General features: G+C 32.5%; 1 long non-coding RNA gene across 5 annotated transcripts in view; it reads right to left on the bottom strand.

Annotated features, from left to right (window-relative positions):
- Nucleotides 1-17,144, bottom strand: part of LOC148626749 (uncharacterized) — a 68,475-nt gene that overhangs the window by 46,760 nt on the left and 4,571 nt on the right. The window contains exons 9-13 of one of the 5 annotated variants that reach the window (XR_015922079.1): nt 16,732-16,772; nt 15,379-16,278; nt 13,372-13,458; nt 10,762-10,952; nt 9,686-10,160 (exon numbers count right to left, since the gene is read on the bottom strand). This is a non-coding gene — a long non-coding RNA (uncharacterized LOC148626749). The remainder of the gene's footprint in view (nt 1-9,685; nt 10,161-10,761; nt 10,953-13,371; nt 13,459-15,378; nt 16,279-16,731; nt 16,773-17,144) is intronic. The other 4 variants (XR_015922068.1, XR_015922071.1, XR_015922064.1 and 1 more) reach the window with 4 other exon arrangements.

Genomic DNA, 17,144 nt, shown 5'->3' with positions numbered 1-17,144 from the left:
AAGATAAGCATGCATATATTTTGAGTAGGAAAATGCTATGATAGTAATTATGGCTATGCTAAGAATACGGTACAAATGTGATGTGATAAGTCTGAATGATTTGGGTAGGAAAGCGCTAGTTCATATAGTACCGATATATTATGAGCACATACGAAAAAGATGGAATGAACAAGTATACTTTTTGTATGAAAACCCGTTCTTACGTGGTCACTCAATGTTTAGAGTGCATTAGGTATGGTTGGCTATATTAAGAGCACAGTACAAATCAGATATAAGAACATGTATGAATATGTATGAAATTGGTAGGAGAGTAATATTTTTAGTTATATGCCTATGTCAGCAGTAGGAGTCGGAGAAAATGTAATGACTATGAATATTTTGGGGTAGGAACTTGCTATTTCAAGTTCTTTGGCTATATTGAGAGAGAGGTCGGCATCTGATGCGAGAATCACATATGTGTTTGGTAGTTAAGTGCTATTTCATGTGATTTGGCAATATGATGTGTACTGTCCACATCAGATGTGATGTTCTCGATGGGAAAGTGCTATTTCACATAGTATGACAGTGTTATCAAAAGGGTTCGGAATAGATGTGATGAGCATGTATGATTTAGGTACAAATGTATCAAATATAATGACCATATATATTTATGTGGGAAAGTGCTGTTTCAAGAAGTTTAGCTATATATTAGGAGTGCTGCTGGCGTCTGATGTGATGAGTACGTACAATTGTGTGAGGAAAAAGCTGTTTCAAGTAGTATGGCTATGTTCAGAGTACAGTCTATTTCAGATGTGAAGAGCGTATATGTTTTGATTTGGAAAGTGATCCTGGAAGTATTATGGCCATATGAAGAGTACAACTCACATCAGATAGTTTCGTTTTAGTAGAAATTACTAGTCTCAGTAGTAAGCCAATTTATGACAACACTCCGTATTAGATGTGATGACTTCGTACTTGCCATTTCATGTAGTATGGTCATATGAAGAGTATGGTAGGATCAGATGTAATGAGCATGTTTGATTTTGGTAGGAAAGTGCTTTTTCAAGTGGTATGGCTATATTTATTGTAAGGTTTGAATAACATATGATGGGTATGTATGATTTTGGTTAGGAATTGCACTTTGAAGTAGTATGACAATAGTTATAGTACAGTCCGCGTCAAATAAGATAAACATGCATATATTGAGTAGGAAAGTGCTATGATAGGTATTATGGCTATGCTAAGAATACGGTACAAGTGTGATATGATAAGTCTGAATGATTTGGGTAGGAAAGCGCTAGTTCATATAGTACCGATATATTATGAGCACATACGAAAAAGATGAAATAAACAAATACACTTTTTGTATGAAAACCCGTTACATTGTCACTCAATGTTTAGAGTGCATTAGGTGTGGTTGGCTATATTAAGAGCACAGTACAAATCAGATATAAGAACATGTAGGAAAGTGCTATTTCAAGTGATTTGGTCATATGATGGGTATTGCCAAAATTACATGTTTGTACAAATAAGACAAACATGTATGTTTTGAATAGGAAAATGCTGGTACAGGTATCATGGCTTTGTTTATAATCCGGTACAAATAGGATATGATCAGCATGTTTGTTTTGGGTAGGAAAGCGCTACTTCAGATGGTATCGCTATGGTTAAAGTATAATGAGAGATAGATGTTATGAACAAGTATAATTTTTGTACGAAAGTGCTATTCTACGTTGTCACTTAGCGTTAAGAGTACATAATGTAAAGCTGACTATATTAAGAGCACAGTACAAATCAGATATGATAAACATGTATGAATATGGTAGGAAAGTATTTATCTTGTGTTATTTGTCCATGTCAGCAGTAGGGTTCGGAGATATGTAACGACTATGAATATTTTGATTATGAAAGTGACAAAGTACATTGACAGTATAAAGAGAGCAGTTAGAAACAGATGCGATAAGTGCTATTACATGAGGTATGGCAATATAAAGGGTACAGTCCACGTTAGATGTGATGTTGTCTGTGGGAATCATATGTGATCAGCATATTTGATTTTGGTAGGAAAGTGCTTTTTCAAGTGGTATTGTAATATTAATAGTAGGACACGAAAAACATATGACAAACATGTATGTTTTGAGTAGGAAAATGTTAGTACAGGTATCATGGCTCGGTTAAAAATACAGTACAAATGTGATGTGATGAGTATACATGTTTTGGGTAGGAAAGCGCTAGTAATATCATTATAGTGAAAGCATAATAAGAAACAGATGTGGTGAAAAAGTATAATTTTGGTATTAAAGTGCTATCTTACGTTGTCACTCAATGTTAAGAGGACATTATTTAAAGTTGGCTATATTAAGATGACAGTGCGAATTAGATATGATGAGCATGTATGACTTTGGTAGGAAAGTACTTACTTTAGTTATATGTCCATGTCAGCAGTAGGGTTCGAAGAAAATGTAATAAGTATTTTTATTTTTGGGTTTTAAAATTCTATTTCAAGTACTTTGGCAATATTAAGAGAGCAGTCGGCAACTGATGCGATAATCACATATATGTTTGATAGTTAAGCGCTATTCCAAGTGGTATGGCTATATAAAGGATACAGTCCACAACAAATTTGATGTTTTCAGTAGGAAAGTGCTTTTTCACATAGTATAACAATATTATCGATGGGGTTCGAAATAGATATCATAAGCATGTATGATTTCTATACGAATGTATCAAATATAATAAGCATTTATGTTTTGGTTGGAAACTGCTGTTTCATGTAGTTTTACGATATTAAGATTGATGCTGGCGTCTAATGTGATGGACATGTATAATTTTGTGAGGAAAATGCTGTGTCAAGTAGTATGGCCATGTGCAGAGTATAGTCCATTTTAGATGTGAAGAAAATGTATGTTTTGATTTGGAAAGTGATACTGCAAGTAGTATGGCAATGTGAAAAGTACATTTCACATCAGATAGTATGTTTTAGTAGAAATGACTAGTCTCGGTACTAAGCCAATTTATGACAACACTCCGTATTAGATGTGATGACTTCGTACGTGCTATTTCAAGTAGTTTGGTAATGTTCAAAGTATGGTACGAATCAGATGTAATGAACATATACGTTTTTAAGTAGTATAATGTTAATTGATGCACTGTAGATTTGTTAAGAATACAGTCAGAATCATATGTGATCAGCATATTTGATTTTGGTAGGAAAGTGCTTTTTCAAGTAGTATGGCAATATCTATAGTAGGGCTCGAATAACATATGATGGGCATGTATGATTTTGGTTAAGAATTGCACTTTCAAGTAGTATGACAATAGTTTTAGTACAGTCCGCGTCAAATAGGACAAACACGTATGTTTTGAATAGGAAAATGCTGGTATAGGTATCATGGCTTTGTTTATAATCCGGTACAAATAGGATATGATCAGCATGTTTGTTTTGGGTAGGAAAGCGCTACTTCACATGGTATCGCTATGTTTAAAGCGTAATGAGAGACAGATGTTATGAACAAGTATAATTTTTGTATGAAAGTGCTATTCTACGTTGTCACTCCATGTTAAGAGTACATTATGTATGGTTGACTATATTAAGAGCACAGTACAAATCAGATATGATAAACATGTATGAATTTGGTAGGAAAGTACTTATCTTGTGTTATTTGTCCATGTCAGCAGTAGGGTTCGGAGATATGTAACAAGTATGAATATATTGAATATGAAAGTGCTATTCAACGTTCTTTGACAATATAAAGAGAGCAGTTAGAAACAGATGCGATAATCACATATGTTTTTGGTAGTTAAGTGATATTACAGGAGGTATGGCAATATAAAGGGTACGGTCCACCATAAATGTGATTTTGTCTGTGGGAATATAGTATCTCACTTAGTATGACAATGTCATGAATGGGGTTCCATATTAGAATGTATGACTTGGGTACAAACGTATCAAACATAATGAGCATATGTATCCAGTGCTGTTTAATGTAGTTTTGTGATATTAGGGGTGCTGCTGGCGTCTGATGTGATAAGCATGTATAATTTTGTGAGGAAAATTCTGTTTCAGATAGTATGGCCTTGTTCAGTGTACATTACACATCAGACAGTATGTTTGTTGCAGAAATTACTAGTCATTGTAGTGCGCCAATGATGAGAACACTCCGTATTAGATATGATGAGTTCGTTCCTTCTATTTTTGTAGTATGGTAATCTTTAGAGTAGGGCAGGAATCAGATGTAATGAACATTTATGTTATAAGTAGTATAGTGTTAATTGATGAACTGTGGACTTGTTAAGAATACAGTCAGAATCATATGTGATCAGTATATATGATTTTGGAAGGAAAGTGCTTTTCCAAGTAGTATGGCAATATATATATAGCAGGGTTCTAATACCATATGAAGGTCATGTATGATTTTGGTTAAGAATTGCACTTTAAAGTAGTATGGCAATAGTTTTTGTACAGTGCGTGTCAAATAAGATGAACATGCATGTTTTGAGTGAGAAAATGCTATTAGAGGTATAATGGCTTTGTTAAGGTAACGGTACAAATGGGATGTAAAGAGTCCTGATGTTTTGGGTAGCAAAGTGCTAGTTCATATAGTACCGATATGTTAAGAGAAGAATACGAAGGAAATGTGATGAACAAGTATCATCTTGGTATGAAAGTGCTATTTAATGTTGTTACTCATTGTTAAGAGAACATAAGGTATGGTTGGCTATATTAAGAGCACAGTACGAATTAGATATAATAATCATGTACAAATTTGGTAGAAACGTACTGTTATAACGTATACGTGCATGTTCGCAGTAGGGGTCGAAGAAAATGTAATGACTAAGAATATTCTGTGGTAGGAAAGTGATATTTCAAGTACTTTGGCAATATTAAAAGAGCAGTTCGCAACTGATGCGATAATTACATATGTGACTGGTTGTTAGGTGCTATTGCAAGAGGTATGGCCATATAAAGGGTACAGTCTACACCAGATGTGATGTTTTCGGTGGGAATGTGGTATTTAACATAGTGTAACAATGTTATCAATAAGGTTCGAAATAGCTGTCATGAGCATATATGATTTCTGATCAAATGTATCAAGTATAATAAGCATATATGTTTTGGTGGGAAAGTGCTGTTTCCTGTAATTTTGCGATATTAAGAGTGCTGCTGGCGTCTAATGTGATGGGCATGTATACTTTTGTGAGGAAAATTCTGTGTCAAGTAGTATGGCCATGTTCAGAGTATAGTCCATTTTAGATGTGAAGAAAATGTATGTTTTGATTTGGAAATTGATACTGCAAGAAATATGGCCATGTGAGGAGTCTATTGCACATCAGATAGTATATTTTTGGTAGAAAGTACTAGTCTCAGAAGTCAGTCAATTTATGACAACACTCTGTATTAGATGTGATGACTTCGTACGTGCTATTTCAAGTGGTTTGGTAATGTTGAAAGTGTGATACGAATCAGATGTAATGAACATATATGTTTTAAGTAGTATAGTCTTAATTGACGCTCTGTTGATTTGTTAATAATACAGTCAGCATCATATGTGATCAGCATATTTGATTTTGGAAGTAAAGTATTCTTTTAAGTGCTATTGCTAGGACTGGAAAAACATATGACAACCATTTATGTTTTGAGTAGGAAATGCTTGTATAGGTACCATGGCTCTGTTAAGAATACAGTACAACTGTGATGTGATGAGCATGCATGTTTTGGGTAGGAAAGCGCTAGTTTATGTAATATCACAATAGTAAAAGCATAATAAGAAACACATGTGGTGAAAAGGTAAAAGTTTGTTATGAAAGTACTATCTTCCGTTGTCACTCAATGTTAAGAGGACATTATTTAAAGTTGGATATATTAAGATGACAGTGCGAAAAGTTTGGAAAGAGCTGCATACTGTAGTTTTGTGATATTAGGCATACTGCTCGCGTCTATTGTGATGGGCATGTATGCTTTTGTGAGGAAAAGTAGGAGAGCCATGTTTAGAGTATAGTCCATTTCAGATGTGAAGAAAATGTATGTTTTGCTTTGGAAAGTGATACTGCAAGTAATATGGCCATGTGAAGAGTAATCTACATAACAGATAGTATGTTTTAGTGGACATTACTAGTCTCAGTAGTAAGCCAATTGATGACAACACTCAGTATTAGATGTGATGACTTCGTACGTGCTATTTCAAGTAGTTTGGTAATGTTCAAAGCAAGCGTGGTACAATTCAGATGAAATCAAAATGTATGTTGTGAGTAGTATAGTGTTATTTGATGCACCGTGGACTTGTTAAGAATACAGTCAGAATCATATGTGATCAGCATATTTGCTTTTGGAAGGAAAGTGCTTTTTCAAGTAGTATGGCAATATCTATAGTAGGGCTCGAATAACATATGATGGGCATGTATGATTTTGGTTAAGAATTGCACTTTCAAGTAATATGACAATAGTTTTAGTACAGTCCGCGTCAAATAGGACAAACACGTATGTTTTGAATAGGAAAATGCTGGTATAGGTAGCATGGCTTTGTTTAGAATCCGGTACAAATAGGATATGATCAGCATGTTTGTTTTGGGTAGGAAAGCGCTACTTCACATGGTATCGCTATGTTTAAAGCGTAATGAGAGACAGATGTTATGAACAAGTATAATTTTTGTATGAAAGTGCTATTCTACGTTGTCTCTCCATGTTAAGAGTACATTATGTATGGCTGAATATATTAAGAGCACAGTACAAATCAGATATGATCAACATGTATAAATTTGGTGAAAAAGTACTTATTTTATATGTCCATGTCAGCAATAGGTTCGAAGAAAATGTATTTACTATGAATATTTTGGGGTCGAAAAGTACTATTTTAAGTAGTTTAGCAATTAAAAAAAAACACAGTTCTCACCTGATGCGATTATTACATATGTGTATGTTAGTTAAGTGCTCTTCCAAGTGGTATGGCCATATTAATTGTACCGTCTACATCAGATTTTCTCGGTGGGAAAGTACTGTTTTACATAGTATGACAATGTTATCAATAAGAGTACTGATTCAAGTAATGTGGCCATGTTGAATCAGATCAGATCGGATGAGCAGTGTTGATTAGGGTTATAACTTTCCTTTTTAAATATTAAGGTCGTGTCAAATGTAGGTTCAAATTAGATTTGATTAGCATGAATGATTTGGGCAGGGAAGTACTACTTCAAGTAGTGTAGCTATGTAAAGAGTAAATGATAAACATGTTTGAATTGGATTAAATTGTTATTTGAAGTAGAATGACTATGCTAAGAATACGATTTGAATGTTGTGATGATATTGAAAGAAATGGGTTTTTTTCAGTAGTATGGATATGTTAAGAATTTGGTCATTATCAGATGTGATGAGCATATATTATTTTGTAGGAAAGAGCTCTGTCAAGTAGTATGGCCATAATTTAAGAACAATCCATATCAGATGAAATGAGCATGGATGTTTTGAGTAGGACCGTGCTATTTCATGTAGTATGGTTATGTTAAGAATACACTATGAGCCTGCATATTTTGGGTTGGAAGTGCTAGTTTATGGTAAAACTATGATAAGAGTAGAGTTCAAATCAATTTGATGAGCATGAATGTTTTTTTTCAAGGAATGTGGTCATGTCAAGAATATAGTTCACTTCAGGTCAGATTTAATAATTATGTTTTTAGTTTGAAAGTGCTATTGCAATATTACGATTAGAGTTTTAATCTGATGCAATTATCTTGTGTACAAAATTCTATTTCACGTAGTATGTCCGTGTTAAGGGTACGGCTCGCAAGATATGTAATAAGCATATACAATTAAGATAGAAACGTGTTATTTAAAGTTGTTTGGCCATGTTAAGAGTATAATATTTGATGACCAAGAATGATTGTGTGTATGAAATTGTTATTTTACAACGTAAGGCAATGTTAAGAGTACCATATCCGATAATCATGCAAATTAAGGGTATTAGGGTAATAGGGTCGGCACAGTTTGATTGCCTCTTGAAATAGGGAGAGGTGGGAAGTGTCGGCCAATTCAGCTTTCTGTGCTGGAGCTCAATAGTGCCTACTCCGATAGAATAACACAGAAGGGTTCTGTAACATGCGAGGAACATGGTATTTTTCCCAACACGTTTCAGCACTATGGTTTGTGGTCAGGTTTTCCGTAGTATTGCCTGACGACCCCAGCATATAGCATGCCAGGGTTATACCATTTCTTTATCATGGGACCACTCTAGACTTCATACAATTAGCCTCTTGAACAGGGTTATGTTGCTACAAAATACTCAAATGTCAGATCATTTAAAAGTAAACATTTAAAAGTACATGTAGAAAGATGCTAAAATGTTCCGCGTTCGTGATCATAACTTGGAAGTGGAATTTGGTAGATATAAAAATATATACCGTTTAAAGAGAAGTTGAAACATATTCAAAGTTTAAGATGATTTTTTAATTGACAAAAAATGAAGGAATAAGGAGAAACTTTTAAAAAAAAGTTTTGTCAGAAAAATTTCCAGATTTTCGCCAGCTTGACTCTTTTGATAAACTTATTCTTATTCTAAATTAAAATATGGGAGAATCACCAACTGTTGTAGATTTAATGAAGCAGTCTTTAGATGTGCGAAAATGAGGTCCACATTGGTGAAGTGGATACATATTTGTAGTCTTTTTTATTTCATTTCTAAGTTTCAATAGCTTAATATAATGTATTGTTTCTTCTTATTTTGTGTTTGTTTCTTTACTTATCCCATAAGGGTTTATATTCAATAAAATATTATAAATGTAAACTAAATCAATAAAATGATAATTAAAATAAATTTTATTCAATTATATGAAATGCTCTTTTGTAGAAACTCTTTTGAATTCTGAACAAGATCAATCTAATATTGGTCTGAACTGAAGTTTGTAATGTTAATATCACAGTGCAAGGCAAAATATACATAACTCCCCAAAGTGTTTATTATTACCAGATACATTCTCTTGTAACCCACTAGGTGTTGTACTTTCATTACATTGTTGGTTTACAATTTGATCTAATTATGAATGATGAGTGATTTCATATCAATCAATCAACATTTAAGCTTTGAGTTTCAGTTCAACAATGAAGTATATGTTTAATTTACTACACCCTTCAAAAATAGGTAACTGGTGTGTCGTGAATCATAGTTGTAGGTCGATTTTTACTACCTCGTTAGTACCAAATGTCATTTGAGTTCAAAATTTGTCATTCATTTAATTGTTTGCTTTAATTGCTGTTAATCAAATTTTCTTATTTATTGCTTAGACATGTAAATCAGTTCAATATTAGGTCTTCAACACAAGTTACAGAAAAATCATTTCCGTAAAAAAAGTTTACAGTTATTGACTCTTGAAACGCACACGAGGGCCGATTGCAGTGTAAGTGTTATAATTCAACAAGGACATCATGATTTGCAAGTATACTTGCAATCTTGGTCGGCTCAAGATTTGAACAAAACAGGCATAACAATATGTCTATGCAAATGGTGTTTCAAAATTTGAAAAAAAATACTGTGTGTGTTAATAACAAACTTATTACGCAGGGTCTTGTACAAAAACTTTTTATTGTACAGTCAAGGAAACTACAATTTAATATTCATTGGAGGATGTTACTACTATCAAATTTGAAATAAAAGGCAGCATTAAAATTATCGGACAGTCATAAAATAAAGAAAAGCACGACAAATTATGATTAATATACCTTTTTGTCTATATTGGCTTGAGAGATGAGAGACACACAGACATAGAGTTTGTTGCCATCAGTGCTTTCCAAACAAAATAAAAAAAACAATTTTCTAAATTTATTCACTTTAGAGCCAACTTAACATCTAAGTTTGACTGTACGGTTTATGAAAAATGGTATAAAGTCCGTGTGCAAAGTGTAATTTAGTAACCTGGTGCGAAGTGTACGAAATAACGCATATTGTTCAAACTTTTTACATTATTGTTTGATTTTAATGATTTGAATCGTTCCTTCTAACAACCTTTTACACATTGAAAACAAACATTTATGTTCGTAGTTAAGGTTAAATCAAAATCAAGGCAGATATGATATATTGAAAATGTAAATATAAATCGGTATATAAACAAGCTAATTTCACCTCTTTTTCCCCGTTGCCTTCAGTGTTAATAAAAAGGTTCGATTGATTGTTGCACAGTTCGTATGCTTGTACTACCTGATACAAAGATAAATTTATTAAGGTCCTTCATAACATCATTAATAATTTTCTTAATGTTAGAGGTTCGTTTTGTTATATTAAATTGCATGATTGTAAAATAAAACAAGCCATCTAATGTAAAAAAAGCAAATAGCTCACAAGCTGTCTTTGTCAAAGGTACTTGTATATAGCTTTTTAGCAGGTCGAATTCACTGTCAAAATGTGCAATACCAATACCATCAATGTAGTCGTCTATTGTAGAGAATGGATATGAATTAAACTGTAAAAGACAGTTGACCTCACAAAACACTTTAAAATGCAAACGGTCTTATCAAGTGTAGGGAGCTTCACTCTTTGGTACTTGGTCCAATAATATAATTTTTATAACACGACTTCCAGCAATAAAGAACAGCCGGAATAAAATTGCTCTTTTATGATAACAACATCAACATTATGGCTAGCAGCAAAAGTTTTATTATCTACTTTCGGAAATTTTTGGAAATATATACCAACGTTTTAGTTTCTCTTCTTTGATCAAAATTCTGATGTTCCAATTTTAATCTTAACTAGTCAAAATGCCTGTTCCAGAGTATGAATTTGATAATTAATGATTACTTACCGTAATGTGTAAATCCTTAGTCATAGTGAGGATTTGGTGAAGTTCTTTTCATTATTTGAGTTATATTTTCTTTTTTTTTTCAGTCTGATCAGGATTCTGATTTCATACGAAAGCTGTTCCAACAAGTCATCTCTGAACTTTGAATAAAGCAGTGCAAGTCTAGTGCCCGTCATCCTGAGTCTGGAGCAGCCCTAGAACAAATTCATTAGACAATGAAGACCATGATAAGGACATTTTGACAGTGATTTTGCCGAATTTGTTCATTTTTTGGTTGCCCTTTGCTGTAAGAGTTACGATCAGGAGTATCATGGTTATTTTCCTACTGAATTAATTTGTACAGTTTTGTTAAAGACCCCTTGAAACTAGTTTCTGACTTGATTATGAGTTTAACTTTTAAAGAAATTGTGTTAAATGCTTTATAAATAGTTCGAATTAACTTGAAAAACTTAAAATAAAAAGTGGTTTGGAGAAACTGATCTAGTTATCCTTACAAAATCTGACAAACATGAATGTTTCAAAATTTCAAAGGTGGATGTCATTCAAATTTGTAACACTAACAAAAACAGTGTTTATTTATTGGATTGAATATCAGTTCTCTTTAAGGAAGCGAAACAGTAAGCTAAATATTGCAGACGAGGTTCTATTTGAAAAAAAAATCCAAGTATTTAATCAAAATATGGTCTGTTGAAGAGCGTTCAGTCATCTGTCATCAGTAATTACGTTAAGGTTGTATTGACAGTGACAAGTTATTCATTCATTAAATTATAGTATAGACATGTTATGATAAGAATGACAAGTCAAATGTCGTCTTATGCCTTTGCAAGTTTGTTTTAATGATGTTTTTACAGGGTGTTAAATGTTAAATTCTAACCTATTTATTTCTCATTAAATCAATGAAATACCACATAGTTACACTAGTAGTAAATGTCAAAATGACTTCTTCACAATGTTCAGCCAACAGGTGACACATTACGATTTCAATCCTTTTAATTAAATATTAAAATTTCCATAATCAAAAACAGGAATCCAAAGTTCATTGAAAATGTCAATATCCTTCGAAGAGGCCAATGTACTATCCAACACTTAATTCAAGGTACAAATGTGTGTATAGAAAACTATCATAAAATAGTTCCAAAATAGCATGATCAGTTGATTTAATTAAGTTGCTTGTAAGAAACGCAGCATTTTAGTACAAAGTCAAAAATATTTTAGAAATACTTCGAAAATTCTTAACCAATTTACAAAGAAATGAATCATTAAATAGTCGCGAAAAAAGGTACTTGGTTGATTATGAATTCTAGAAAAATTCCTTCATTAATATAACATATTTACAATAATACAATTTTATATTTAGCAATAATAAACAAACAAGTAAAATAGTAGCTCAAAACATATTCACATTTAATGTAATAAATATATTGAGCATTCTAACACCCCCTAAACATTCTTCTTCAATATTAATTTTTACGAAAAATATGAAATTGGTTGGTCAACAAGATCTGTTGTCTCCTTGCACAGGATGGCTCCTACGTAGTGAAATGAGCACTTGATAACTTATCAGAAGTTTGCTCTAAATATTGATGGGATCAGACCAGTACTACATACAATTGAATCATCAATATGCATGCTAAACAAACTTACACATTGTGCATCAATCAGTGACGTGCTTTTAGTATCTATTATTTCCAATAGTCCAACTAGCATAAAGGGACGAGTAAAGATTTTCACAAACTAGTGAAAAAGGAAGGATAATAGCTGACCGACGCAGAGCATAACATCGTTCACTCAGATCCTTTTGTTTACGTTATAAAGGTGATTTATAGTCATTAAACAATCTAGTTTCGGGAATTTTATACATCGCATCTACCCATAAGACCTTGAGATAACGAATACTAAAGCCACTGTCAATTCGGCCTTATATCTTGACCTACACTAACAGATCAATGGTAAATGACATTATTGACAAACAATACGACAAACGCGATGACTTTTCTTTCCGTATTGTCCACTTTCTTTTCGTCTAAGGCAACATCTCTTCAGTATTTGCGTATAAAGTTCAAAAAGAAAAAGTCATAAGTCAGAGCTTGCCGTAACTACAACGACTTTTTGTATCACGCTAGAATTCCTACAGTAAGGCTTTTGGAACAGGATTACTGATGCTTCAAGATTGAAGTCATCACACAGTTTCGTGATCGTCATCAGGAACTCGTGGATAGTTACCGTGTTATCTGCACCATGATAACCTATTTGTTGAACGTCTCAAACGTCCTGTTTTCTTTTGTCTACCTCGGACTTTTAATGAGCAACCCAATTGATGTTTCTAGAAAAGCAGAGATGCCCATCCTACCAGTGCACCTGGTCAATGCTCCCAGATTTAAGAGTAATCCGAGCTGCTCATTTACCTTGTATGTATTATTTTAGTTACTTTATGTTCTTTGTTGTGTTTGTGTGTTTTCCATGTCTACTCTTCGTCCATTTGATAACATTTTTTTTTATTTCCGCTGGAATCTTGTTTCTATTGACTACTCTTTCTAAGCATTTAAACGGTAGAAACTGTAATTCAATTGATTACAGAAGAGCTCACTGAATGTATATTTATCTGATACTTACGATGTTTTATACTAGCAGTTACAAAACCTTGTGAAATCATAATTCATCTCATAAAAGCATAATTTGAGGATTTCTTTCGCCCAAGTCCTGAACAAAAAATATAGAATGTTTATATAATGCCGTTGTATTTCATAATTTATTGAAAGGGAAAATCATACTTATTTTGAAAAAAAAAAATATTTGCATTGCATTAACAACATGAGATTATGTTCAATATCTAACTGAGAATGACATATTGTAAAAACAACATGAACAATATAAAATATACATGCAATGAAAAAAAAATCTACTTTCTGTTTACAACAAAATCGTAATTCTGCACATAAAGAGCAAGTCCAGGGTTTTTTTCCTAACAGTTTCTCCCCAAAACGTATAGTGTAAATGCAACATTTTTATCTAAAGCACTAAACTACAAATAAGAATGTCTGATAACTTTTATTAGTGGTAACACAGAAAACAAATAGTCACATATCCCTAGCTCTTAGTAATTACTCTATCACATTTCCTAACGAGAAGTAAGTATTACATAAATTCATATTTGTCAATGTAAAAACATAGCTCATTCGTATGTATCCGTACAAACTAACCATTATATAATCATGTTATTACATACAGTGCAAAGATTATTCTGCGTATGGAGTGTTCATATTACAACTCATACGTTATGCCTTGGCTTGCCGAGACTACGCACACTTTTTGTATCGCGATAGAATTCTAACAAATAGGCTTCTGGTGTAGAATTATGTTGCTACAAGATTGAATTCATTTCTACAAAAGTTTTATGGACGTTACCATGAACTCGTGGGTCGTAACGGTGTATCAATCTGCACCATGAAAACTGATTTGTTCGACGTGTCATAGTTTTCCTTTCTTCTTTCTTCTACCCTCACTTGACTTTTTATGAGCAACTCAGCAGGTGTTTCCAGAGAAGCAGAGGACGCTTATCATACCGGTACACCTGGTCCATGCTCTGAGCTTATAGTGGAGTCCGAGTTGCTCATTTGCTTTTTTTTACTTTGTATGCATGATTTTAGTTACTCTATGTTCTTTGTTGTGTATGTCTGTTTTCCATGTCTGGTCTTTGTCCCTGGATTACATTCTTTTGATTACCGCCATAACCTTGGTTCCCTTGGCTACCCTTTCAAATTATATGCAAAAAAGCAATGGAAATGGCCACAAAATGCCGCTTGACCCTACATTTTGAAAGTTAGCTTTGTCTCATGAACCTTAAGGAGTGATATATAAAACTGCTTGATTTTTTAAAGGTTTATTCACAAGGGGCATTACTTAAAACATGGGTTTGTATTGGAAGCGATGGGTGTTTTTTACTGAATTTATTCCTTCAAAGATAATTAGATATAGAATGATATTAATTGCTAACACATTCATCATTATCCGCCGAGATGATAATGTATTCATCAACCCCATTTCTGTCAACATAAATATAATATGAGATCTTCTAGTACAAGAAATACTTTAAAGTTAACGCCTATTGTTTTATTATATATACCGCAAAAAAAATAATCACCAGAAATCTTTGAAGAGGATTGTAAGAGGAAAATATATTTTTCATAAGTATTTCATCTCTAAGAATGAGCTTGATTGTATCATTATTAAGATACAAAACCAATAATTCTTTGATCAAACTCATATTGTCGTGAAAGGTTTCGGCCAATCTAACATCTCAAAATTTCATGAGAACGCCATGTTTCTTGCCTTAGAGCATCAAAAGCCTTCTAAAATAACAATTGTATGGCACATGATATGTGCCGAATTGAATAAATGTATGACACTTGTGCTTACATTTAAAAGCTGTTCAGATATATTGTGAAATATGTTTTGCACAAAAGAGCGTATTTTGAGGAAAGGATTCGCCTAATTCCTGAACATGGAACGATATATTTTTATAATTTCATTAATACGCAACGTTTTTGTGCAATGATGCATTAGATGCCGTCTTTAAATTTATTGCAGTTGAATTTAACGTATATGTAATAAGATACTCACAGTTTCATATTCTAGCAGATTCAAAACCTTGCGAAACTATCCTTCACCTAAAAGAGCTTAATTTGAGGATTTGTTTCGCCCATTTCATGAGAAAAAATACAGGATATTATATATTGCCATTGTATTCCACAATTTACTGATATGTAAAGCATATCAATTCTGATATAAGGTTTAGCATTGTATTAACAATATGGATTTATGTATAATATTTACCTAAGTATGTCATACATTTAAAAGAAACAATCCTTAACCCGCAAATGATTAAAGATAAAATAAATATGCAGTGACAAAATACATCTTGTTTACAACAACATCGAGATTATGCACATATAAAACAAATCCATCTTTTCTATATCAGTTTCTCAAAAAAGGTATAGTGTGAATCCAACATATTTTGTTTAAAACACTAAACAATAATTTATTTGCTACCCGTCAGATGTTATCTTGAACTACAAATTAGGAATGTCGGATACTTTTTATAAAATAATATCGTCATTACGAATCGTTGGCTTTAGTATATAACAACGAAGATAAATAGTCAAAGAATTGTCCCTAACTCTTAGTAATTACTCTATCAAATAAACTCATATTTATCAATGTAACAAATGGCTTATTCGTTTATTTTTATATATTTACCATTATAAAATGATGTTATTACATACAGTGCAAGGATTATTATACATATATGTTAGCGATTCAAAACATCTCAAACTTTCATGAAAACGCCATGTTTCTGTTCAATAACGCATAATAATTCCTTAATTAAGTACATTACAGTCGATTTGTGCTGTAGTTTAAAAGACGAATATTTACAGTTTTATACCAGGGCTGTTGAAATTTTCATGCTCATCTTTATTTCGCCCAAAAGAGTCTATTTTGAGGAAAGATTTCGCCTAAGTCCTAAAAAATACAGGATATTCATATAATGCATTCGCTTTCCGATACATACTTGGAGAGAAATTATTGTATACACTGATAGAGCTGCCCGCTGCAAAAGGAAGTTTTTCTTTTACCTTAATCATATGGTAACGAAAGATGTTCCCTCTAAGATATAATGAAAATTTAAATTAAATACATGTATGCAATTAAATTAGAATACTTTCGTCGGCGATATTGAAATTCTATACCTAGTTTATACGTTCTTGGTACTTTCAATTAAAAATTTATACTATTTCGTTGAAGCCAATAATCAATAATTACTTACTCATAGCAGATAAAAGTTTGAATTTTCCATTACACACAAATGTCGATAATGTACAGAAAATGAAATAGTAAATATCTCTATGGCTCGTGATAATTCTTTCCTACATAGAAAATTAGTAATAGAATGATCTTAATTTCTAACATAGTTACCATTACACGCCTAGATGTTTATCTTTTCATCAACCTCATATCTGTCAATATCCATCAACAAATCAATTCATAACTTCTAGTACAAGATATACTTTAAAGTTAACACCAATTGTTTTATTATGAAAACCACAAAACAAATGCACGGGTATGGGATCTTTTAAGAGAATTCATTCAGATCAAACAAGAAAAAAAGATATTTTATAATTACAGTTGATTTCTGCTGAAATGTGTACGTGTATGATAATTATGCTTACATTTAAAAGCTGTTCAGATATATTGTAAAACATGTTTTGCCCGAAAGAGCGTATTTTGAGGAAAGGATTCGCCTAATTCCAGAACATGAAACGATATATATTTTTATAATTTCATTAATAAGCAATGTTTTTGTGCAATGATGCATTAGATGCCGTCTT

The sequence above is a fragment of the Perna viridis genome, chromosome 1 (assembly GCF_037379345.1).
Source record: "Perna viridis isolate PV_CMFRI_1.1 ecotype Kerala chromosome 1, ASM3737934v1, whole genome shotgun sequence".
Classification (NCBI taxonomy): Eukaryota; Metazoa; Mollusca; class Bivalvia; order Mytilida; family Mytilidae; genus Perna; species Perna viridis.
Note: the sequence above shows the minus strand (reverse complement) of the source record. Positions and strands in the feature narration are given on the sequence as shown.